This window comes from Notolepis coatsorum (assembly GCF_963971535.1).
Source record: "Notolepis coatsorum genome assembly, chromosome: 10".
Lineage (NCBI taxonomy): Eukaryota > Metazoa > Chordata > Actinopteri > Aulopiformes > Paralepididae > Notolepis > Notolepis coatsorum.
The window spans coordinates 115,964,533-115,991,885 of record NC_140174.1 but is presented as its reverse complement, the minus strand read 5'-3'; the positions used below and the strand labels follow the sequence as shown (position 1 = coordinate 115,991,885).

General features: G+C 43.9%; 1 protein-coding gene across 1 annotated transcript in view; it reads right to left on the bottom strand.

The window, feature by feature from the left end:
• The window catches only part of sh2b3 (SH2B adaptor protein 3), a 327,691-nt gene that overhangs the window by 234,740 nt on the left and 65,598 nt on the right, over nucleotides 1-27,353 (bottom strand). The window lies entirely within an intron of this gene.

Here is a 27,353-nt window from a genome sequence, read left to right as displayed (position 1 = left end):
CTTAACAGCGCCTAAACTTAACCGTTCTAACCTTAACCAACTCCGAAACAATGCCTAACCTTAACCTTAACCTTAACCATGCCTAACCTTAACCATAGAAAGAATATTGCCATTCTCTTTGACAAACTCTAACCTTAACCAGCTCCTTAACAGCGCCTAAACTTAACCGTTCTAACCTTAACCAACTCCGAAACAATGCCTAACCTTAACCTTAACCTTAACCATGCCTAACCTTAACTGGCGAAAGAATACACGTTAAAAAAAAAATCACGTTAAAAAAAAAAGATTCATGGGATTCGAACTCGTCAACAACGAACCGCAGGACCGCAGGACCGCTGCTCTGCCAGGTGAGCTGAAGCGCCGAATGAAAATCATGGCGTATTACTTGGGCGGTTACCTAATTTTGCTCGCGCTCTGCCGCTCCGCTCGCTCTGCCGCTCCGCTCGCTCTGCTCTGCGGTTGCCGCGCCTGCCGCGGGGCATGGCGCAGCCAATCAGGGAAAACGCGGAAGCAAAAGCAGCACTCTATGCTTGTCATTAAGCAATAAGCGGTCAGGAAGGCCAGTAGCGTGGTTGGGGTGGAGCTGGACTCCCTAGCGAGGGTGGCGGCGAAGAGGAGCCTTGCTAAGCTCCAGGCCATCAGGGAAAACCCCTCCCACCCACTATACAGAGACTTGGCTGACAGGAGGAGCATGTTCAGTGCCAGGCTCACACTACACAAATGCAGCACTGAACGGCACAGGAAGTCCTTCATTCCAACAGCCATCAGACTATACAATGCATCACTGTGCCTCACTACATCACTGAGCATAGAGTGACAGTTACCATCTTCCTGGACTCTTAGTTTTGAAACAGCACTGTGCAATATTACACCTACTGTAGACCTCAGTATATTTTTACTGTATTTATTTACTGTATATTGTATATATCTCTCCATTTATCAAACTCAGCCCGTGCTTGAGCATTAGCATCTGCAGCTAATGTATCTGTGTCCATTAGCATACCCCTTAGTCCTTTAGCTTTTAGCAAGTGCTCCATCTGAAACTTCCAGTTGCCCAGTTCTCTGGTTCGCTCAGCCGGTCAATAAACAGCTTGTCATCCATTGTGAAATCCCACATTACTGTTCATCTCACACAAAACTCTGTGTAGCTTCTTAGCGTCGATCTTGGCCCATAACCTGTTGTATATTTACCAGAGCTTGTTGCACCATACAGCATTTACAAGCAGAGGTGGTATTTAGTGATAGTGCCATCCAGTGGTAAAAGTACTACAAGAGAAAAGTCTGATCTGCTGAGTGGTCATTTATGTTAATACTTGGAGAAGTAAATAGTTGTCTGACAGCAGTGGAGGCAATACAATATTATGTATGTACCTTGCATTCATGAAATACTTGAATCCCTTTCATGTCATGGGGCAACTTGATAATTGAGTGAGAAAACACTTGTTTAAAATACTTTTTGATTTGTAACCAGTTGTATAAAATAAGCACAGCACTGGTGGCAATACAATATTTGAAACGATGCATGTACCTTTCACTCACATGCAAATACTTGAATTAATATGAATGAATAATTTCATGCCATGGGGCAACTTGATAGAGTGATACAATTAATTTAGTTTATTATTAATTTGATTTATTGAGTGATAAAACACTTTAAAATACTTGTACAGCACTACAATGGCTGCTCTGCTTCTGGTCTCCAGTCCAGTGGCCTTGCTGGCTATTGGGCTCTTAGACTAATGTTATTCTTAGAACAATAGACCCGTTACTGATATTGGGAGTTGTGCCTATAATTTACTATTTCGCTCTGACCTGGTGAATGACCTACAATGGCTAACATGGTTTAGGTTTGTTAATAGTAGACAGCCCTTGGGTGAACAATTATTGTTGTAATTAGGAATCTCTTTTGTAATGTCTATCAATATAATAAAAGTTTTATTTCTGTTTTAATTTTATTTATTCTATTTTATCTCTATTATCTTGTCATTATTGCAATACGTTTCTGTCCTGTGATGTCTTATGTATTATTATTATTATTATTATTATTATTATTATTATTGTGTTGTTGTGTCTTTCATGTGAAAAAAAGAGACTTGTACAGCAGTAGTGCCAATAAAATATTTTCTATGAACCCCAATGGCTGAAAAGAGTTGTCTGATCTGCTATTGGTAAAATAATGTAACCTAATATACTTACCTTTATACCTTACCTGCTACACCTGTCTAGATAAACCCAACTTCCTTATACTTACCGGTCATACGTAGCTATAAAAAATAATATTTAAAAAAATGCATGTGAAAAAACTTTTACTTCATTTTTTTCTTTTTCTTTTTTGGTGCCCCCTCATACTAGCTCATGCCCCCTTGTTAAAAAATTCCTAGAATCGCCACTGCTGTGACTGTGTGGAAGAGACTGGGATCATTCTTTTGTGCAAGGCAACATCAGGCTTGACTTAAAACATTACTTTCCTAACTTAGTGAAACTAAATGTAACAAATTAACATATAGATATAAATGTACTGAATGGTTATTTCTTATTTTATTTATTATAATTATAATTTTTTTAAATCTGATATATATATCTTTTTACCGATACCCGATCCAGCTATTTTACTGATATCGGCGCCCGATACCGATACCAATATCGGATCGGTGCATCCCTGGTATATAAACCTATGGAAATCTCCACATTTGGCTAAAATGCCGTGTTAACCCTTTCACTACCACACTACTACGGCTGTCCCCGAAGCCTGTTTTTGGGATTCAAACTTCGTCAGGGTTTTTCGAACGAACGTTCGAACCTTCATTTAAAAAAAATTGTATTAATGTTTTCATTTCCACAATTTTTTTAATATAATATATATATATTTTTTTATATCCTCAAACTAAATCCTCAATTTGAATAAAGTGATTAATCTGATTAAATTAGTCTTTATTTTTTTATTAAATCAACTTTCCAGCCCCAGACCCAGCCCAGGGAGAAGCCCCAGCCCAACTAAATCAATTAAATCAACTTTCTTTAATGAATATAACTCATCAGTTTATTTTAATACTATAATATTAGTGTAGCCTAATCTTTATCTGCAACTGTGAAGAAAAACCCTATTGGTTTAAACAGAATTAAATCGATTTTCTTTTTTTTGTATAAAAAATAAAAAATGTGAATATTGATTTAGAATTCGAATGCCAACGTAACGAACAAAGGTTCGAACGTTCGAACGTTTGGGCTCAGCCCTACACACTACAGAAGGTTAACCCTTTACTATCACACTACAGATGGTTAACCTTCTGTATTGTCGCAGTGAAAGGGTTAACCGTTTGGTAGAGTGGCAGTGAAAGGGTTAAAGAGGCACGACAATATTCAGACAAGCTTAGAACTCTGGGAGAGGTGTTTTTGGCCACGACTTGGCTAGCTGGTCCGTATCTGCTTCCATTCATTTGTGCTAAGCTAGGTTAGCTTTCCACTGAACGCACAGGAGAGGAAACTGGTATCCATCTTCTTGTCTGACTCTGGAGAAGACATAAAGTTGAGAGTGTTCCTTTAACCTCTGAGGTGCACTGATTTGTAAATCTAAATACGGTGTAGTATACACTGAAAGGAGGGACGGGATTCTTCCTCAGATCTGTACTTTTGGGGGACAAGCAATGGTTGCAATATTTGAACTGCCTCTTTGAACTGCTGCGGTCAGGCAAGCGATACCGGAGTCTCAAGGCGAGCACAGAAAGACTCAGAAGAAGCTTCTATCCCCAGGCCATCAGGCTGCTAAACGAACAATGAACACTACACAACAACAACCACCAAACGCACATAGCACACACATCCACACGCACACACTCACTTTAAACAAACACTGTAGCACCCACTCCACACACTTTATAGCACACACCCACTTAAACAAACACACTGTAGCACCCACTCCCCACACTTTATATTTATTGATGAAGGATTGCACTACAACTCGTACACCTTACTGTAAATTGTACCTAAATTGTACCTCATCCCATTTCTGCTTTGCACTATATAGTACTGTACATTAGTACACTGCATAGTATTGTATATTATATGGTAACTCAGAACATTGTACATATGTCTATACCGAACACTGTGACCTCATTTTCTTCTTCTAAATTACATGCTATACTATGTTATTTGATACTATCTTGTCTAGCACAGTCTCTGGAGCGTAACGGTAAGAAGCATTTTGTATGAAAGTATTCTGTACTTCTGTATGACAACTATTAAAGAAACTTGAACTTGAAACAATAGAGATCCCTGCCATGCTGATAATTTACCCATCTCAAGCTCCACCATCTTTTCTTGACCCTCTAATCACAGCCCATTGCTTTCCTCGGACAAACCAAGATGTTTTTCTGGACCCTGCTATCACAAGCTTCGCTTTCCTCGGTCAAGCGAAGAGAGGGTGGACTCAAATCGCTCCCCACAATGTAGGGTGGAAATTGCCTCCTGCACCACCACTGTGTAGCACCCAACCATTAGGCTACGCAGGCTCAATGGCTGCCATTACACTGGCACCAGGCACACATCGTAGGGGTGTAGCGATTCAACCTCACAACGATTAGATTCGATTACGATTCTTCAGGCAACGATTCGATGCATCATGAAATCTCTTCATTTGACCTTGATACATTTTCTATCAGTTAATTCCCCAAAAAAATTTGAATACACAAATGTGGCTGGGGGAACTGATTCAGTCAGCATGAATGGACTATAGGTAAATAAAAACAATACAAAAAAAAAAAACGTAAAAAAAAAAAACATTTTCAAATCGATGCAGTTGAATCGTCACATTAGAATCGATGCATTTCGATTACACCCCTAACACATCGCACTACACAGTGGCTGAACGACTCAGGAGATCAGGATTGATGTCAGCCAATTAACACATTCCCTGCCACGCTTCTATCCATCAATGTAGGATCACTGCCACCAGTCTAAGCCTAGATGTTCACCTTCTTTGCAGGGCTATAACTTTTTTAATTATATTGCTAAATTGACATTACTATGGCTCATTCAACATCGATTATCTATCGTTCAGGATGTAGGAACGTTATACTTTTTCATTCATAGATTCTTCCAAAAATACCTTCTAGAATATAAGTATGTTTTTATCGTTTTCTGCAGTAATTCATAGAACGTGAGTTATAGGCATAAACGCATATATAGATTATCAACTGCCGTTTATTGCCGATACACGCTATATAAAAAATGTAACTGTACATGATCGTATACGTTATGATTCATCATGCGCGGATGAAAGGGGGGGAGGGGTCGTTTATAATTCCATGATCGTCAGTAAATGCTTTATGTAGTATGGGTGATATATTGATCTGATCGGTTTGCAGTGAAAAGAATAAACAATCAAGCTGAAAGTAACGTTACTGTCCTCTTACCGTTCGCCGATGAGACTGGAGGAAAAAGATCCCACTTATTTGACGTCGATCGACTAGATCCATTTCCGGTTTGTATGGCGCAATAAACGCCCAAATCATATCGATTATTGAGTTATGGCAGCGATCCATATGCACGCCAGTGTGTGTCTGTAGTCCCGCAACGATATGTGACTGCTGGACGGATTTCCCAGATGCACCGAGATCACCAGATCCACTTCCGGTTGTAACTCGCCCGATCATCCACCAGGCAGCGGTATTGAGGCGTTGCACTGTTGTGCAGGCTCCCACTGTATCACCAGAGGCTGGGTGTCGGAATTATGAATGCCATGGCAAAAATATGAAATATGATCTCAATAACGTCGTACAGCGTGGTCTGGCAGAATTAGCATGGCCAGCAAACATGTCGTAAGCCGTTTTTGGCGGTCAATGTGTTAACACATTCGCTGCCACGCAATTTGAGCATCTTATACCATTCTCTGCCAGCACTGTAAGCCTATGGAGATGTTCACCTTCTTTGCAGGGCTATACCTTTTTAAATTGTATTGCTAAATTGACATTACTATGGCCCATTCAACATCGATTATCTATCGTTCAGGATGTAGGAACGTTTTACTTTTTCATTCATACATTCATACAAAAATACCGTCTAGAATATAAATATGTTTTTCTGCAGTAATTCCTAGAATGTGAGATATAGGCATAAACGCATATATAGATTATCAAATGCCGTTTGTTGCCGATCCACGCTATATAAAAATGTTCAACTGTACATGATCCTAAACGTTATGACTGATCATGCGCGGATGAACGGAGGGGGGGGGGGGGGGGTTGTTTATAATTCCGTGATCGTCGTTAAATGCTTTATGTAGTATGGGTGATATATTGGTCAGAGTAGTTTGCATGGATAATAATAAACAAACAGGCTGAAAGTAACGTCAGCGTCCTCTTACCGTTGGGCGATGAGACTGGAGCAAAAATATCCCACTTATTTGACGGCGATCGAGTCGATCCATTTCCGGTTTGTATAATAATAATACACGCCCAAATCATGTCGATTATTGAGTTATGGCAGCGAAGCGATCCATATACACGGTGTGTGGCTAGAGTCCCGCAACAATATGCGAGTGTCGGACGCATTTCGGAGACGCACCGAGGTCGACTCGTCCATTTCCGGTTTGGCAACTCGCCGATCATCCACCAGGGGGCAGTATTGAAGCGTTGCAGAGTTGTGCCGAGTCCCACTGCATCAGACCAGGCTCCGTGAGGGAATTATGAATAACATGGCAAAAAAATGAAATATGATCTCAATAACGTTGTACGCCGTGGATTGGCAGAATCCGCATGAACTTGAAACACGTCGTACAACGTGAATGGCGCAGGATGTGTTAAGGGAGGAGGGATGGATGGTCAGGTGGCCTTGATGTCAGAGACCTGATTGGATAAGGAAACAGGGCTATAAAGGGGGTTGAAAATCCTGAACCTACCCATACATTTTCGCCTGGGAGCCGTGGTGTAAGCTGCACCACTGTCTAGTGGAAACACATTCTGAAGACCTCTGAAGATCTCTCTCAACGCTGTCAGCACTTTATGAATGAGTCATCACTCCCTCTTTATGTGTGTGTGTGTGTGTGTGTGTGTGTGTGTGTGTGTGTGTGTGCGTGTGTGTGTGTGTGTGTGTGCATGTGTGTGTGTGTGTCTGATTGATTGTTTCAGAGGAGAGCAGTTGCAACACTCTTTCCTTTAAAAGACTCCTCTTTTATTTCATTCAGTTTTTAGGAATTCAGTTCACTCATAATTCACTCACTACGTTACACAACCTGCCATCATGTGCTTCTCTGTTCACTTCCACATGCCATCGTGTGAGAGAGAGAGAGAGAGAGAGAGAGAGAGAGAGAGAGAGAGAGAGAGAGAGAGAGAGAGAGAGAGAGAGAGAGAGAGAGAGAGAGAGAGAGAGAGAGAGACCAGGGCCCTCATTTATCAACAATGCTTAGAAAGTGTTCTATTTTCGTTCTTAACCCTTTCTCTGCCACGCTTATATCCATCCTTGTAGCCAGTCTGCCAGCTCTATTTGTCTATGGAGATGTTCACCTACTTTGCAGGGCTATAACTTTTTAAATTGTATTGCTAAATTGACATTACTATGGCCCATTCAACATCGATTAGCTATCGTTCAGGATGTAGGAAAGTTTTACTTTTTCATTCACACATTAATACAAAAATACGGTCTAGAGTATAAATATGTTTTTATCGTTTTCTGCAGTTATATTATCGTACTTGGCCATCGCGTCCCGCTCTTAAGCCTATCGAGATATACCTCATCTCATGTACCTACTGTACTCCACTAACGAAAAAACAAATACGCCCACACCTGCCGGGTCCCGCCCCTATGGAGGCGTAGCCTATAAGACACTAGGCATGGTCACCAAACACTCTTCCTCTATTTCGTTTCCATCATAACGGTCGCAGTGCGCCTTATGTAACTAGTTGTTATGAAAACATTAGAGAAATTGTGTAATGTTGAAAGTTTACCGGAGGTTTGCTTACCCCTGGAATCTTCGGGGCATGTTTCAGCGACATGTCGGGCCTATTCTGATGTTTCCTCGTCTGGTGACAGCAGATCCAGGAGCAGCGTGCAAGGTTGGCTATCGAGCCGGCTTGTACACAGGTAGGCCCTGTGTCATCAGGCATTGATGTTAGTGTTAGTAATGCTGGTTTGTTTTGTTATACAACCATGTTGTGTGTCGGCGCCAGGGGCGGGATGGTTTGGTGAACGGTTCACTGCAGTGGACGGGTTCCAAACGATCCTGGAAGCGTGCTGCTAAACAACTAATGCTAACGCTACATGCTAATGCTATATGCTAACACTACTGCTACGCTGTTCTAATGTCTCCGCCATGGGATTTTGCCGCTTTTCCCTCCTCTTGCCCGGTTCATCAATGAAGGTCAGTCGGTAGCTAATGTGGGGGTTTTGCTGAGTCCTTCTTTACCCTTTTTACGGGTAAATGGGTTGACAACAGGGTGTGCCGTGACTAGGTAGCCTAGCCAGGTAGCGTTAATCCTGTGCCCCGGCGGGGTTTTGAACGGTGTTTCCACCCGGAAGCCGATGCTTGAGGCTCGGCGGGTGGCAGTAGAGCTATACTACTGCAGGATGGGACTTAGCGGCGGCCCGTGTTGTGGCTCAACTGACTGTTTTCTGTCCATAGTAGCGCTGAACACTATGCTATAGTAGTGTAGTGGGCTACTGTTTTGTTCTGTCTCTCCACTACGAGAATGTCTGTCTATGCTACAGCTTTCTCTCCTCTCAACCATTCATGCTGACGGTCAATCGGTGTCTATTGGGGGAGTAGTGCGGGGGGGGCTTTGTTTACCTTTTTGGGTAAATGGGCTAAGCTAGGGCTGGTGTGCTGTTGTGAATATTATGAATGAATGCGGGACTGGTTCTCTCTGGTCCGCCTCCCCTTAACGTTGTGTACATGGGCTTGCTCATTCTACAGTATTTTGTGGTGTTAGTTATTTTATTCATTTAACCCCTTCATCGTGCACACCACAATGGAGGTTGCTGTTTGCAACCACCAATGGTGCTCCGTGTTAACATCAGTCCTTTGCTTTTGACATATTGAAACAGTGCCCCGCCCGGCCGACGCCATGAGGTGGGTCGGCCTGGCGAGTGGCTGGTGGGCTGCTAAAGACTGTACCGCCACGGTATGGAATTGACAGCGATTAGTAACTGTGTTCGAATTGCTGTTTTTTCTATAAAAAAAAATTGTGTCTGGTGGCGGGGCCTTGAGGGCCAGCCGACGTCGACACATCATGCGAGGTTGTTGACGTTATTAGCTTTGACCTAGCCGCAAGCTATAACCGCTCAGGGTTCCCCTCTCCGCAGGGGATTTTGGTCTTCTGCTGGAGCGCGGGCGGTATTGTCCTAGGCCCCACACCGCCTCACACCGCGCAGCCAGAAGAAGAGAGAGCACGGCCTCGTCAGCGGCGATGACGAGGCCCTCGACAGGCGGCCATGTTTTCCCCCGCCAGAGGTATCCTGGGCGTTGAATCGACAGGTGTCCACAAGGCCGACAGGATCGGCCATGTTGGATGGGCTCGGCTTGAACAACAAGCCGTCTACGTCCTGCCACGAGCAGCCCGCTCTCCGATCACTCCCTCCCCCAACACCAGCTGAAAAAGGGGGTTCTGATTGTTTCCTTTGGCTGCGGGCCGCGTGCCTTCGTTGAAGCGCGGGCGGCCCCACTTTTCGCTTCTCATGGGGACAGGGGCTGACACCCAGTTGATGGCTGAGCCTGGGTCTGTCCGTGAGAATGTTGTGCTGTCAAGCGGCTCCCACACCATAATCTGTGTTGATTGAGCCTGGTGTTACGTCTGTCAACTATAAGTGTTGTCAGCAGGGGGGCTCGAAACCTTTTGAGGCACACAGTGCGGGCTTCCCCGGCCTCGCCTTCGCCAGGCCAGGTATCATGTTGGTGCCTCCCACTCCTGAAAGATTGGCAGTGGTTTCGCAGGCGCGCGTGATTTGGGTGGTAGTAATATCACTGCAGGGCTACGGTGTGTGGAACCCATGGGGTCCTCACGCCTTGCATGTCCGGCTGCAGAACAACTCCTCAGCATGTTCTGGAGGGGTGTTCAGTGGGGGGGCTTTTGTCACCTAGATTGATGTCAGCTTCCCCCGTATCAAACCGGCCCTTTCTGTCGGGGTCCCCCCTTGGGTGCGATTGCCTCGTGGGTAGTGTCAGGTTCCGACCCGACTCCACGGAACGCTCTGCTCGCAAGGGTCCAGGGTTGGCTACGCACAGCGGGTGGGACCGGGCCGACTATCTACAGTTCCTGGCGGCGGGTGCGTTGGGAGTGTCGTCACATATGACTACGGCAGTACCATATGTCGAGGTGGATGGAGAGAACGCTGAGGCGGGGACTTGTGTTTACACAACCCCACCCGTTTTCGGGTTTGGTACAGACCCTATTGTCAGGGTCACCAGCAGTGACAGCTCTGGTCAACGAGATCCAATCTCTGTGGACGAAGCAAGCCATCGTTGTGGCGTTCTCCTCCCGGTGTTCTCTGGTGCCTGAGAAATCGGGAGGGGGGGGGGGGGGGGGGGTGTCAGACCCATGCTGGACCTGTCCCATGGGAAGGTTCAGCATTTTTTGGATCGTCTCCTACCTGTTGAACACTGTCAGGTGGGGGTCTGGTTCTCCTCCATAGACCTGTAGGATGCGTATTCGCATCTCCGATCTTCCATCCTAGGGCTTACCTACGCTTCCTTTGCAGGGTTAGCATATGAGTACCAGAGGCTGCTGTTCGGTCAAGTGCGTGGAGGCCGCACTGGGGCCTATGCGTCGTCAGGGGTTACGAAGTGTATTCTGCCCTGATGACGTTCTGGTCCTTCGCGGTCAAGGTGGTCCCTACCAGCCTGGGGTTTGCTGTAGACTGGAAGTAGAGTACTCCTCTTCCCAGTCAACGGTTGGAGTGCTATGGGCATCCCTCTCAGAGCGTGTTGTCGACACGCTCGGGAGGTTCCGTCCTAGGACGGTTACGGCGCTGTCTCACGTCACGTTTTTCATTGACGCCTCCCTCGCTGGTGACGCGTCGGGCCAACGCAGTAGGGGGCAGCTGGCAAACCATGCTGCCCGGTCTCCGCTACGTTCAATGTGTTGGTATTGAAAGCGGTCCTTCTGGTCCTCAAACAGTGTTGATCAGGATGGACTATACGACGTCAGTGTCATATATCGACAGACAGGGAGGAGTACGCTCCCCCCGTCTGCACCAGGCGGCGGGCGGCTGGCTATGGGCGTCCTCCATCTGCGCGGCCTGAGGGCTCCCCACATCCCCGGCAGGGTGAATGTGGGTACAGGTGTACTGTCGCGGGGCGGTCCTCATCCTGACGGGTGGGGATTATGTCCGGACATAGCCAGGCAGGTCTGGGACCGATGCCGTGCCGCCTGGGATTCTTCCCCATACATCTGTTAGGTCAGTTGTTGGGACGGGTACGTTGAGGGGCGCAGGTTCTTGATCCTGATGGCGCTGGACCGGGGCGCAGCTGTGTGGTTCCCGGTCCTGATCCAGCTACTGGTAGTCTGGAGAGGATGGACCCTTCTGTGGTTGATACCATCCGGAATGCGCATGCTCCCTCCACTGTCGCGCTTTACGGGGGCAGATGGCGTATGTTCCAAGTGTGGTGTAAGGCGGGGGGCCGGGACCCAGTCTCCTGCCCCCTGGATGCTGTCCTTAGTTACCTCCAGTCTCTCCTTGATAGACTGTCGGCTTCGACGGTGAGGGTATATGCAGCAGCTATATCCTCCTATCATGAGGGATTTGAGGGGGATGTCTTGTTCAGCCACCCTCTTGTGAAGCGTTTCCTGCTTGGCGCTCGACGCGTTAAGCCGGTGCAACGCTCTTTGGCTCCGAGTTGGGATCTTCAATTGGTCCTCGGTCGGTTGTCCTTGGCCCCGTTTGAGCCTCTTGAGCAAGCGGCGTTGGAACAGCTGTCGTTCAAGACCGCGTTCTTGCTGGCTGTCACCTCCGCTGAACGCGTGGGTGTGCTTTGTGCTCTCTCGGTACGACCGGAGTGCCTGTCTTTCGTTCCGATTGCGGTGCCACTCTGCGGCCTAATCCTGCCTTCGTGCCTAAAAATATCCGGAGTTCTTCCGCTCCAGGGATATTGTGGTTCAGGCGTTTCATCCGCCTCCTCACGCTAGTGAGTTAGATGCGGGCCTTCACCTGTCATGTCCGGTCCGTGCTTTGGGAATTTACCTCAGCCGTACTCAGGATCAGCTTTTTGTCTGTCACGGTGGTTCTCATGTCGGTAAGGCACTATCGAACAACGCCTGTCCCATTGGTTGTGCGAGGGTATTGCCCTCTGCTACACGTTGGCCGGGCTGGATCCCCCTGGGGGCGTCAGGGCGCACTCCACTCGTGGGGTGGCAGCCTCTGCCGCTCTGCTGGGTGGGGCCTCGGTGGAGGACATCTGTGCTGCAGCTTCATGGTCCTCCCCGGGCCCCTTTGTAAGGTTTTACCTCATGGACATGACCCGGGGTTCTGTCTCCCAGGCGGTTCTGGGGTCTGTGGCCTTTCCTGCTTCCCGTCCTTTGGTAGGGTAGCAGGAGTGTGTGGGTATGGGCTAGTGTTGTCAAAAATATCGAAGTATCGATACATATCGATACTGAATATTTAAAATGGTTTCGATACTCATTTCCCAAAATACCGATACTTTCTGCAGTATCGGTACCAGCTGGCGAGTGATCTACCGCAAGTTGTTGACACGCTGTTCAGAGCACGCTTGCCCCTCCGGCTCCTCCAGCCCTCCCTCTCACAGAGCCGACAAACATTTTAGCTGAAGATGGTAAATGCAGAGCATCCGCAACTTGTGCTTGTGGATAAAGAAAACAGCAGAAGTGCTGTTTGGAGGTACTTCGGGTTTAAAGTAAACAACGAAGGACAAGCTAAAGAAGATGCCCCAATGCTATTTGCAAGCGGTGTTACAGATCAGTGCCAACGCGGATCTCCATAAAGAAATGAGAGGTTCGTGACAGCTGCTCTTTCAACATCACTGTGACTGAAGCATTAAACCATTAACTCTAGTTTAATACATGATAAGTTGTCTACTGATGGCGCATAATATCAACAGCTGATAAGTTGTTAGTAACGTTACAGGCAGCTATCAGCTAACGTTAGCTACTCCTAGCTGTTAGCTCCCTTAGCTTAGCTGGCCACTTTTACAATTACTGCATGGAAACGGAGTAACGTTAACGTTTAAACGTTATGTCGAGGTCATACAATACTACAGTCGACATAAGGTTAACGTTACCCCGTTTCCATGAAGTGTTTAAATAGCAGCAATCTTGTTGAAAATGTAACGTTACTAAAATGCTCCGAGCATAGCCTCTCTCTCTCTCTCTCTCTACCCCTCTCTCTACCTCTCTCTCTACCTCTACCTCTCTCTCTCTCTCTCTCTCTCTCTCTCTCTCTCTCTCTCTCTCTCTCTCTCTCTCTCTCTCTCGTTATCTTTAAATAAAAATCGAAACTGTTACTAACTGTAATACAAACAGTTCAGTTTGTCAGGTACATGCAACACAGATTACAGTGTTTACATCTGTCTGCTTGAGAAAATACCATGTTCTGCATCTGCAATAAAAATGATTGAAGTGAGATGAACAGTTATTTTTAAATGTGTGATCTAAAGATAGGCGGCTAGGTGGTGTAGTGGGCAAGGCACTCGCCACCAATGTGGAGACGCTGGGTTCGCGTCTTCGAATCCAGCTCTCCACATTGTTTTCAGTTTAGCTGGTCATCCGCAGTAATACACATTGGCCGTATTACGGGGAGGGAAACTGAAGGGTGGGGATCAGGCGTTGTGGACAGCGACTCCTACAGGTCGGTTGGTGCGCCTGCGCAGTAGAATCAGGAAGTGTCGGGGGCAGCGTGAGCCTCCCACGCGTTCCACAAGGAAGCATACTAGGACCGCTACTGTTCCTAATTTATGCAAATGACATGTCGTCAGCTTGTGACTGCAACTTGTTCCTGTTTGCGGACGACTCAGCCCTGCTGGTCTCTGACAAGAACAAGTTACAGGTTGAAAAAACCCTCAGCTCGGAACTAGGCAGAATCTGCATATGGCTCGCTGATAACAAACTATCATTACACATGGGCAAAACAGAGTCCATTCTCTTCGGTTCAAATAACAAACTCAGCAAGACCGACGGCTTCTCAGTTACAGTGGGTGACAATATTGTCACAAGGAAAGATGAAATTACCTACCTGGGTTCCATCCTAGAGGCTAATCTCTCCTGTGACAAAATGGCATCCAATGTAATAAAAAAAGTCAACCAACGAACTCGATTCTTGTACCGGATCTCCTCTCTGGTAAACAAGAATACCCTGAAGACTCTGGCAGGAGCACTCATTCAGGGGTACTACGACTATGCTTGCACCTCATGGTACCAAAGCACCTCAAAGGCGCTAAAAACAAAATGACAAACATCTCAAAACAAACTGGTCAGACTACTGCTTGACCTTACTCCTAGAACCCACCTCACCCCTGCCCACTTTGACAACCTAGGATGGCTTAGAGTAGACGACAGAGTACAGCAACTTGCAATGGGCCTGGTCTACAAGATACACTACACGACCAAGGTACCCATGTACATGTCAAAATACTTCCCAAAGGTCAGTGAATACCACGATCACAACACCAGAGGGAGCTCCACAAATCATGTTAAACCCAGATTTGGCTCAAATAAGGGACTAAACACGTTTCGCAATTATGCCACATCAATGTGGAACGCCCTACCCAAAGCTGTAAAGGAATGTGGATCACTACCCACTTTCAAAACCTCTCTCAAGGAACACCTACGGGAGACTGCAATTCAACACTGGCCCCTGTAAATATCCTAACCCAACCCCCTCCAATGTACAGTCATTTACCTAGTATGGTTTTGTCAATAGTCCAATGTACAATTTTGTTTGTTTGTACAGTGTCTCCCCCCCCACCCCTCAATGTACAGTTTTGCTTGTTTATACAGTGTGCCCCCCCCCCAACCACCTCCAATGTAGATTACCCAGTATGGTTGTCAATATCCCAGTGTACCCAACCCCCCCACCCAACCTCCTCCAATGTACAGTTTCTACGTCAAATGTATATACTCCCTTTTCCTGACTCCTTCTGTATCACAAACAGTACTGTATTTGCAAATCTGGTATGTCATAAATGTATAGATGTAGCAGTACTGACTATCTGTATGTCATGTATGTCATATATGTCCTGATGAATTGAAAATGGGGGACCCTGATGTAAACAAGACGAAAGTCTCTCTGGTCTGCATCCCCTTAACAATTGTGTGTATTGAGCTGTACTGTATTGTACCCATTCTGCAATCTGTTAATAAAGTTTTCAATCAATTCAATCAATCAAACTCCTCGCCACTGAGAGATCGAGCTGCGCAGGTGAAAAGATGCGACTGCTGTTACCTCAAGTACCGGAGGGGACTTGTGCTATGTATGACTTAGTCCACACTGCAGCCGGCTTGTGGGAGGCAAGAAACAGCGTTCGTGACAGGGGAGGGTTGAATTGGATGATACAAAATTGGGATGGGAGAAAATATAGAAAATGGGAGAAAAAGTGGATAAAAAAAAAAAAGTGTGATCTAAAGATAAACAAAGGGTTTTAAAAGTGTTATATTTATCTTCTCTTATAGTACCAGAGAGAAGCTGAGGAAAATCAACCAGCAACAAAAGCTAAATTTGTTTATAAAAAATATATATATATATATTTTTTTTTGTGGTATCGAAATGATATCGAAGTATCGATACTTTTCAAGGTATCGTATCGAAGTCGAAATTCCAGTATCGTGACAACACTAGTATGGGCCACAGTGTGTTAGGTCACACATGGTTCCGCCTGTGCTGTGTGTTCAAGGGGTTCTAGTTCCCTCTTGCTCGCACTCAGGTGGAGTTGACTGCGCCCCCCCTTCATTAGGAAGGATGGGGTGACGGGACTCCCCAACCCCTTGATGTGGGCTTACGGGTCCTCAGGGGGTACATTTGTCGGGCCTTGCGTCCGCTCTACCCCATATCTCGATAGGCTTAACACTTTAAGCGCAGAAAATTTCCATTTTCCCAGTCTGAACTTCACCGCAGAGCTTTTGGCATCGAGTTTGAACCGGAAACTGCATTTCCTCTCAAATTACACTAGGTGGCAGTGTCCCCCTATTTTCTAACACTGTATCACAAGATAATGAATATTGCAGCCTACAATGAAGCTGACATTTGATTGGCCAGCATACCTGACCACAGGTATAAAAGTTTACGCCGTCCCAGAATCTACGAGGTTTTGTTGGGGAGAGAGAGAGAGAGAGATAGATAGAGAGATAGAGAGAGAGATTGAGAGAGAGATATTTGTATTGAGATCAGCCTATAGTCGTATAGTTATAGTTTTATACAGTATAGTGGTAGTATCAGAATAATTGTAAGGTTTCAGCTGTGCTTTAGAAGTACTTAGTCGTGCTAACTAGTAGTACTATTGTGAGGGATTAGTGTGTAGTCTAGTTAGTATATTTTAGTAGTAGTAATAGTAGTTTGATCAGTTAGTAGTTCCATTTAGATTATTAGTTCAGTATGAGGAGACGTAGTGTAGGTAGGCGAGGGGACAGGCCGACGGCGGATCGGTTTGTTCAAACCAAGCTGGCATTTGGACCCGTTGCAGCAGCAGCAGCACCAACGACCGGTCCTTTGGTAGCTCCGACCGGGGAGAGCCGTGAGACCGTCGCTGGGCCCAGCGACGTGTCTCGCCCCGGGACCGGGAGCGTATCTCCCCGTCGCAGTTCGAGGAAGAGGAAGGTGGCTGTGCTGATATCTTCTTCAGCCTCATCGGACAGCGATTCAACTGTGCATGAATCTGACCACCAGGTAAGGTCGTGTAGATGTGATTGTGTGTGTGAAACGTGTATATTTGATGATGCTTTACCTAACGCTAATTGATTCATTGTATACTGTGAATATGTAACGCTAGTTCGCCAACCAACGCCGGTATGCATTCATTATAGATCGGGAGTCATCTGACGAGGACCTTGATCTTGGTCGGAGATACCATGAATCTGATTCATCTCACGACGAGGGCCATGACGGGGGACATGGTGGTGGTGGTGGTCGAGGGGAGAAGGGTCTAATACAGTAAATCGATACAGTTACATCATTTGGATATGCATATAGGCCTTGTCCATGGCTTTGATGTGCAATGGCTTGTGTGTGTGTGTGTGTGTGGTGTGTGTGATACAGGCATTGATTCACAATGATCTGCTTCTTTTATTTGGAGGTTATATTGTCATTATTTTATTCATGCAGGTTCAAATCGATACAGGCTAAGCTACATTATTTGGATATGCATATAGGCCTTGTTGATTCACCACCATGTGCTGGGGAGTTCATTTGGGGGGGGGGGGAGTGTCCATGGCTTTGATGTGCAATGGCTTGTGTGTGTGTGTGTGTGTGTGTGTGTGTGTGTGTGTGTGTGTGTGTGTGTGTGTGGTGTGTGTGATACAGGCATTGATTCACAATGATCTGCTTCTTTTATTTGGAGGTTATATTGTCATTATTTTATTCATGCAGGTTCAAATCGATACAGGCTAAGCTACATTATTTGGATATGCATATAGGCCTTGTTGATTCACCACAATGTGCTGGGGAGTTCATATGGGGGGGGAGGAGTGTCCATGGCTTTGATGTGCAATGGCTTGTGTGTGTGTGTGTGTGTGTGTGTGTGTGTGTGTGTGTGTGTGTGTGTGTGTGTGTGTGTGTGTGTGTGTGTGTGTGTGTGATACAGGCATTGATTCACAATGATCTGCTTCTTTTATTTGGAGGTTATATTGTCATTATTTTATTCATGCAGGTTCAAATCGATACAGGCTAAGCTACATTGTTTGGATATGCATATAGGCCTTGTTGATTCACCACCATGTGCTGGGGAGTTCATATGGGGGGGGGGAGGAGTGTCCATGGCTTTGATGTGCAATGGCTTGTGTGTGTGTGTGTGTGATACAGGCCTGATCACACACACACACACACACACACACAATGTGGTGGTGTGGACCACTGATGATATGATGTTCACACCATACTACTCAGCCACCATGCCACGCAACCGGTATGAGTTGATCTGGCGATTCCTCCACTTTGCGGACAACACATCCCTAGATGTTAGAGACAAACTGTGTAAGGTACGCCCTGTAGTCGACCATGTCAACATGAGGTGCAAGGAACTGTACCAGCCCGAACGTGAGCTCGCCATTGACGAGCGGATGATGGCATGGCGAGGCCGCCTGACTTTCCGTGTCTACAACCCCAACAAGCCAACCCGGTATGGCATCAAGTCGTACTTCCTGTGCGAATCACGCACAGGATATTGCTTCGCATTCAAGCCATATTGCCGGGATGGCGCGAACCTGGGGGACACGGTCGTCGGTCTGCTTGGACGTTTGTCTGGCGCCGGTTATACGTTGTTTATGGATAATTTTTACAACAGTGTAAACATGTCCGCCAGGCTCCGACAGTTGAGGACCGACGTCTGTGGTACTCTCAGGAAGCACCGGGGGGAGCCAGCGATCATAAAGAACCTGACCAAAGCTGACATCGGTGTGGGGGAGCGCATTGCTGTCAACAATAAGCAGGTCATGATCGTGGCATGGCGCGATAAAAGGATCGTGAAGACCATCACCAGCTTCCACGAGGACACCATGGAAATGGCAAGAGTGTGGCAGAAGCAGAAGAAGGGCAAAGCGGTGAGGGTGGAGATGCTCAAGCCGTCAACCATCATGTGTTATAATAAATTCATGAACGCCGTCGACCAGTTGGATCAGAATATCTCGTACTATCCGGCTGCACGTAAGACTGGAAAGTGGACCAAAAAGTTTGTGATGTATCTGATCCAAATATGTATGTTCAACGCTTTTGTCTTGTACAAAATCAGGCACCCTGATTATTATATAGGGTATTATTTTTTTTTAAACTTTGGCCATTCCCCTGGCTCTTTTATGTGTTTATCACATTTATACTGGTCAAGGATGACCGACAGAAACAGGCTGAAAGGGTTCAGATGGGGGGGAAGACACTCTGGGAAAGGCACGGCTGCAGTCGGGATTCGAACTCACTAAGCCCCAGATCCGTGACGAGCACGGTTGTCCACGGCGCTGAAATAGCGCTCGCGGTACGTGGTGAGCTACTGGAGCTCCCCCACAAGGGTATTATTACAACCTCTTCCGGTTCACCAGGGCTGTGGCGCGGACTAGGGCCCCACCGGGGGACCCGCAGAGCAGATTAGTGGGTGGCTTTGGGAAGCATGTAATGGTTGCATACTAAGCCACCCCCAAGCAAAAGCTACCGTGTAGGAAATGTCGGGTCTGCAGTAGGCGTGGCCTCAGGAGTGAGACCAGATATTTTTGCACATCGTGCAAAGTCCCCCTGCATCGTGACAAATGCTTCACTCTGTACCACACAAAGAGGGATTTCTCGAAATAGTTTCTTTATTAGTTGTCATGCAGAAGTACAGACTACTTCTAAATAATCCGGCACACAGAAGTACAGATTACTTCTAAATAATCCATCATTGTGTGATACAGACAGAACCATGTGTACCGGTACATAGTATAGCTAGCTGAGAGTAGTATAGTGTAGTATAGTATAGTATAGTATAGTATAGTGTATGGGTAGTTGCACTGTTTTCTGTACAAGACAAATGCGTTGAACACATGTATTTGGGCCACGGTTGTCGATATTGCATAGGCATGTTTGGACCACTTGCAGATGAGACGTTATGTTAGCGATCTAGCTGTGTCGACTCCATTCATCATTTGCATTGTGTGTGTATATAGTTTATTTTTTTATTTATCTTTTTCCCCCCTCATTTTTACCGTTTGCACAGAACCAATGGTTGCTGACAGTCACCCAGTTTATAAAAGTATATACTGTAGGTAACATACCACACTTTTCTAATGCAGTCCATTGGCCTCTTATTTATATACTTTGGAAGCATGTATTGGATATTTTTTGGTCCACAGATCATCTGGCGCTTCATCCATTTATCAATGGACAATGCAGTCATCGATGCGAGAGACCAAGTAAGATATGCCCTGTAGTTGATCATGTGACGTGCCTGTACTGTGAATGTTACCAGCAAACTCCTAAATGCACTGAAACAATGGTTGGTTATCCTCCAGTGTTAACTTTTTATAAGGTATTGTCTTGGTAAATTACCATAATCCTATACTGTGAATGTTACCAGCAAACTCCTAAATGCACTGAAACAATGGTTGGTTATCATCAGCCAGTGTTCACTTTTTATAAGGTATTGTCTTGGTAAATTACCATAATCCTATACTGTGAATGTTACCAGCAAACGTCTAAACGCACTGAAACAATGGTTGGTTATCATCTAGTGTTCACTTTTTATAAGGTATTGTCTTGGTAAATTACCATAATCCTATACTGTGAATGTTACCAGCAAACTTCTAAATGCACTGAAACAATGGTTGGTTATCATCAGCCAGTGTTCACTTTTTATAAAGTATTGTCTTGGTAAATTACCATAATCCTATACTGTGAATGTTACCAGCAAACTTCTAAATGCACTGAAACAATGGTTGGTTATCATCAGCCAGTGTTCACTTTTTATAAGGTATTGTCTTGGTAAATTACCATAATCCTATACTGTGAATGTTACCAGCAAACTTCTAAATGCACTGAAACAATGGTTGGTTATCATCTAGTGTTCACTTTTTATAAGGTATTGTCTTGGTAAATTACCATAATCCTATACTGTGAATGTTACCAGCAAACTTCTAAATGCACTGAAACAATGGTTGGTTATCATCAGCCAGTGTTCACTTTTTATAAGGTATTGTTTTGGTAAATTACCATAATTTTATACTGTGAATGTTACCAGCATAATGTGTCTAATGCACAGCAACAATGGTTGGTACTGATGACTGTCACCCAGTTTATTGAACATATTGTGAAATAAAAATGTCTTCATTTCATCAAAGTTTCAAGTTTTGCATTGTAAAGTATTCTGTATTTTATAATAATGTTTTCTGGACCTACACCAGTAGTTATAACTTACTTGTTCGTTAGCGCCAGGCATGGTGGTTGATAAGGTAGTAGTATTTCCAAGTGAAACTAATTGATATATTATCAATACAAGATATTATTACTTTATGAATGTGTTTATCATGTATGGACGAATAAATTGGAAAACAGGTAGGTACAGAGCAACACAGTGTCTACAACACAGGAGCAGATTATGCACAGTACATGAATGAACAGTCAAAATGTTTTTTTTGTTTGTTTATTGTATGCACATGATCTATAATACCTGATCGGTACAATATCTACTAACCTGATCAATACAATATATTCCCACCTGATCGATATAATAGTATTACTGCATTTCAAGTTTGTCAGTCAGTCAGACTGTCAGTCGGACTGTCAGTCGGACTGTCAGTCAGTCAGTCGGACTGTCAATCAAACAATCAAACAATCAATCAATCAATCAATCAAACAATAAAACAATCGATCAAACAATAAAACAATCAATCAAACAAACCATCAAACATTCAATCAATCAAACAAACCATCAAACATTCAATCAATCAAACAATGAAACAATCAATCAAACAAACCATCAAACATTCAATCAATCAAACAAACCATTAAACATTCAATCAATCAAACAATAAAACAATCAATCAAACAAACCATCAAACATTCAATCAATCAAACAAACCATCAAACATTCAATCAATCAAACAATAAAACAATCAATCAAACAAACCATCAAACATTCAATCAATCAAACAAACCATCAAACATTCAATCAATCAAACAATAAAACAATCAATCAAACAAACCATCAAACATTCAATCAATCAAACAAACCATCAAACATTCAATCAATCAAACAATAAAACAATCAATCAAACAAACCATCAAACATTCAATCAATCAAACAAACCATCAAACATTCAATCAATCAAACAATAAAACAATCAATCAAACAAACCATCAAACATTCAATCAATCAAACAAACTATCAAACATCCAATCAATCAAACAATAAAACAATCAATCAAACAAACCATCAAACATTCAATCAATCAAACAAACTATCAAACATTCAATCAATCAAACAATAAAACAATCAATCAAACAAACCATCAAACATCCAATCAATCAAACAAACCATCAAACATTCAATCAATCAAACAATAAAACAATCAATCAAACAAACCATCCATCCATCCCAGTCTAAATTGCTTTATAACACGTTCGGTAACTATTATCACCCCCCCCCCCCCCCCCGCCCATGTTGGTGACTGCTGGTATTATAGCATCTCCTATATGTCATATTATGAATAGATGTTTGGATGTGGGTCTATTTCCAAAGATGTGGAAGGAGGCTAAGGTTTTTCCTTTACCTAAGGATACCAAAGCTGCTTTTAATGAGGGAAATTCTAGACCTATAAGTATTTTACCTGTCTTGAGCAAAATCATGGAAAAGTTGGTGCATTCACAAATTCAAGAGTATTTTGTTTCAAACAAGCTTGCAACAGATTCTCAACATGCCTATAGAGCTGGTCACTCTACTTCTACTGCCTTGATACAGATGACTGATGACTGGCTTAAAGCTATAGATAACTCTATGTTGGTGGGAGCTGTGCTGTTAGATTTTAGTGCTGCATTTGATGTGCTGGACCATTCTCTACTGGTTGATACACTTAAATGTTATGGTTTTAACTCTTCTGCTTTAAAGTGGATACTAAGTTATTTGTCCTCTAGATCACAGAAGGTGTATCTAAATGGCAGCCTGTCCAGTAGCAGAGGTCTAGAGTGTGGCGTGCCGCAAGGAAGTTGCCTAGGACCTTTGCTCTTCTCTGTATTTACGAATGACCTATCTTGGGCTACCAAATGTGCTACAACAGTTCTTTATGCAGATGATTCAACATTGTATTACGCGGCACCATCATGCAATGTACTTAACACTTTGATTGCCTAAGGCTAAATTCATTATATACCATAGGTTGCCGGCTCTATTTGTCTATGGAGAAATTCCCCTTCTTTGCAGGGCTATAACTTTTTAAATTCTATTGCTACATTGCCATTATTAGGGCCCATTCAAAGTCCTATATGTATTGTTCATTGTGTAGCAACGTTAAACTTTTTCATTCACATATTCATAGTAAAGTATGGTCTAATGTATAAGTATGTTTTCATCTCTTTCTGCAGCTTTCTCCAGAATGTGATCTATAGCCCCAAATGCATTATATTGATGATGAAATACAGTTTGATGGCAATCGGGGCGATATAAAAAATTTCAATTGGACGTACTTCTAGAATGATCTACGTATGATCTGATGATGACCGGATGGGCGGGGGATCGTTTATAATTCCGTGGGCAGCGTTATATCATTCATCTAGTGTGGGTCATATGTTCATCATAACAGTTTATATGGAACACGTTCAAAAATAACGCTGAATCTTACCGTATCTTCCTCGCGCCGTTGGACGATCAGCGTGGTGTAGACCGTTTTCGATTATGGGATGTTTATCCTGATGAACCATTTCCAGCTTGTATAATACTTTATACGTCCAAATAACGTTGTTTATTGAGTTAGGGCGAGCGATTGATCATCCAGTGTGTTGAGATGGAGTCCGGCTACCGGACGCGAGTGCCCGGAGCTCATATGGATGAGCACTTCCTGTTTGGGGCGCCCCTCCCTCTTGGCCGATCTGCCGATCGGCCACCAGATGGCGCTCTCGAACCGTTAGACAGTTGGTGGGAGCCCACCAGCACATCTCAGGGCTCCGGAAAGAAAATATGATTTCGATCACAGATTTTTGAAATATTGATATCAAAGACGAGTTACGGCGTCCTCGGCACCTTTAGCATGGCTCTGAATGATGTGAAAAAGCGTTATCCGGCAATCAAAGTGTTAATGAAGTTTTGAGTAGAGAACTTAAAGTTGTGCATGACTGGGTAGTATGTAATAGACTTGTCCTTAATATCTCCAAGACTAAATGTATTGTGCTGGGAACAAGGCACAGGTTATCTACAAATCCAAAGCTTCATTTAAACTTGTGTAATTCAGCAGTTCAACAAGTTGAAAGTACTAAACTCCTTGGAGTGATGCTGGATTGCACTCTGTCTTGGTCTCAGCATATTAATTATATTGTTTTAAAAATGGGAAGAGCAATTGGTATTTCCAGGAAATGTGCTTCTTTTGTTGCCCGTCCCCTTTTATGTCAGATAGTGCAAAGTTTAGTTTTATGTCATCTTGACTATTGCTCTGCGATGTGGTCATCTGCTGCCAGTGGTGACCTCAGGAAGCTCCAGATGGTCCAGAACAGGGCAGCACGGTTGGTACTGGGCTGCTCACTAAGGTCTAATGTGAGCCGTATGCATGCCCGCCTCTCTTGGCTTAACGTTGAAAATAGATTGTCTTTTAATATACTTGTGCTGTTCAAGTTGGTCATGAGCAGTAAGACTCCTGTTTTTATACATAATCAGATTGTTTTTAGTAATACTGTGCACGAGCATTACACTAGAGGTTCCAGTAGTGGGCAGCTTGAATTGCTAGGTCCTAGAACCAGCGCTCTGGGGAGATCTTTTATTTTTAGAGCATTAACTCTGTGGAATGGCCTGCCTCGGAACCTCTGCTGCATTTACAGTAGATTCACTTTTAAAAAGAATCTTAAATTGTTTTTAAATTGTTTTTAACACTGTAAAGTAATTTTTTGTTTTTGTTTTACACTAATGTAATTTTAGCCATATTAATTGTTACAGTAGGTTCATTATGCATTGTGTGTACTGACTTTTAATAATTTTGTTTTTTGCAATAGTGATTGTTTTTGTGTGTTTTTTTGTGTGTGGACCCCAGGAAGACTAGCTGGTTGCTATCGCACCAGCTAATGGGGATCCCTAATAAAATCAAAATCAAATCAAATCGCATAAAAAGGCTTGTAACTTTTTTTCTAAAAAATCCACCTGGATTTCCCCATTTATTTACCTTTTTTAAACTTGTAATTGTGAACGAACGAAGACATGCAGAAACAAACGGTTTTTTTCATAGTGTACATCAACTCGTCGTCGTCAAATGAGCCAAACCATTTCCCCATAGTTATAATATAAAATATAGAAATAGCTCCGCTAAGATCATGAGATATGCTAAAATCGCCCAGGAATCCTGGCCAGGCACACTCATTTCCGGATTTCTGGCCGGCGACCAAAGTGTTAAGAGCGGGACGTGATGGCCAAGTACGATAATATAACGAAAGGTTATGTATATAACCTAGTTATATGAGTACTGGCTAAGCGTCCCGCTCTTAACGGCCCTGAGTCTCCTTTTGAGGAATCTTTTCCTGGAAATGGGTTTTTTGGCGAGGAAGAGTGTTTGGTGACCATGCCTAGTGTCTTATAGGCTACGCCTCCATAGGGGCGGGACCCGGCAGGTGTGGGCGTATTTGTTTTTTCGTTAGTGGAGTACAGTAGGTACATGAGATGAGGTATATCTCGATAGGCTTAAGAGCGGAACGCTTAGCCAGTACTCATATAACTAGGTTATATACATAACCTTTCGTATTTCATAGAACGTGAGTTATAGCCATAAATGCATATATTACATCATCAAATGCAATTTGATACCGATTGACGCCAGATTAAAAATTTCAACTGTACAGGGTCCCAGACGTTATGACTCATCATGCGCGGTTGACCAAAGGGGGGGGGTCGTTTATAATGCAATGACCGACGTTAAATGAATCATGTAGTATGGGTGATATATTTATCATAGCAGTTTGTATGGATAATAATAATCAAAAACGCTGAAACTCACCGCAGCTTCCTTGTAGCGATGGGGGGTGATACTTGAGCAAAAAGATCGCTATTATGGGATGTTGATCTATGCGCTCCATTTCCAGGTTGTATAATACTATATACGTCCAAATAATGTTGTTTATCGAGTTATGGCAACGGATCGATTATCCAGTGTGTCCAGATGGAGTCCCGCGAGCGATAGCGAGTGGTGGACGGAATAGGGGGGACACCAAGCACTTCCGGCCCCACTTCCAGTTTGGCAACTCGCCGATCGGCCACCAGGTGGCGGTATTGAAGCGCTGGAGAGTTGAGCGGAGTCCTACAGCACCAGTCATGGATCCGTGGGTGAAATATGTATTTTGAAATTTGAAATATTGATCTCAAAGACGCTGTAAAACGTCATTGGCAGATTACGCATGGCGAGGAATGACGTCTTAACACGTCATTGGCGATTAAAGGGTTAAGCACAGAATCTAGAATGTCTCTAGCACAGAAAAATCGGGATTTATCAACCGTGCGTACACGGGTCCTACGCACACTCCGTGTTGATAAATACCATTTGTTCTACCGTCTATGCTCGTGCATGATTATCCATATATGGTAATGAAACACCCCCATGGGATGTGAAATAATGGACTGCGAGCGAGATTGATCACGGAAGCATATTAATTATATTGTTTTAAAAATGGGAAGAGCAATTGGTATTTCCAGGAAATGTGCTTCTTTTGTTGCCCGTCCCCTTTTATGTCAGATAGTGCAAAGTTTAGTTTTATGTCATCTTGACTATTGCTCTGCGATGTGGTCATCTGCTGCCAGTGGTGACCTCAGGAAGCTCCAGATGGTCCAGAACAGGGCAGCACGGTTGGTACTGGGCTGCTCACTAAGGTCTAATGTGAGCCGTATGCATGCCCGCCTCTCTTGGCTTAACGTTGAAAATAGATTGTCTTTTAATATACTTGTGCTGTTCAAGTTGGTCATGAGCAGTAAGACTCCTGTTTTTATACATAATCAGATTGTTTTTAGTAATACTGTGCACGAGCATTACACTAGAGGTTCCAGTAGTGGGCAGCTTGAATTGCTAGGTCCTAGAACAGCGCTCTGGGGAGATCTTTTATTTTTAGAGCATTAACTCTGTGGAATGGCCTGCCTCGGAACCTCTGCTGCATTTACAGTAGATTCACTTTTAAAAAGAATCTTAAATTGTTTTTAAATTGTTTTTAACACTGTAAAGTAATTTTTTGTTTTTGTTTTACACTAATGTAATTTTAGCTATATTAATTGTTACAGTAGGTTCATTATGCATTGTGTGTACTGACTTTTAATAATTTTGTTTTTTGCAATAGTGATTGTTTTTGTGTGTTTTTTTGTGTGTGGACCCCAGGAAGACTAGCTGGTTGCTATCGCACCAGCTAATGGGGATCCCTAATAAAATCAAAATCAAATCAAATCGCATAAAAAGGCTTGTAACTTTTTTTCTAAAAAATCCACCTGGATTTCCCCATTTATTTACCTTTTTTAAACTTGTAATTGTGAACGAACGAAGACATGCAGAAACAAACGGTTTTTTTCATAGTGTACATCA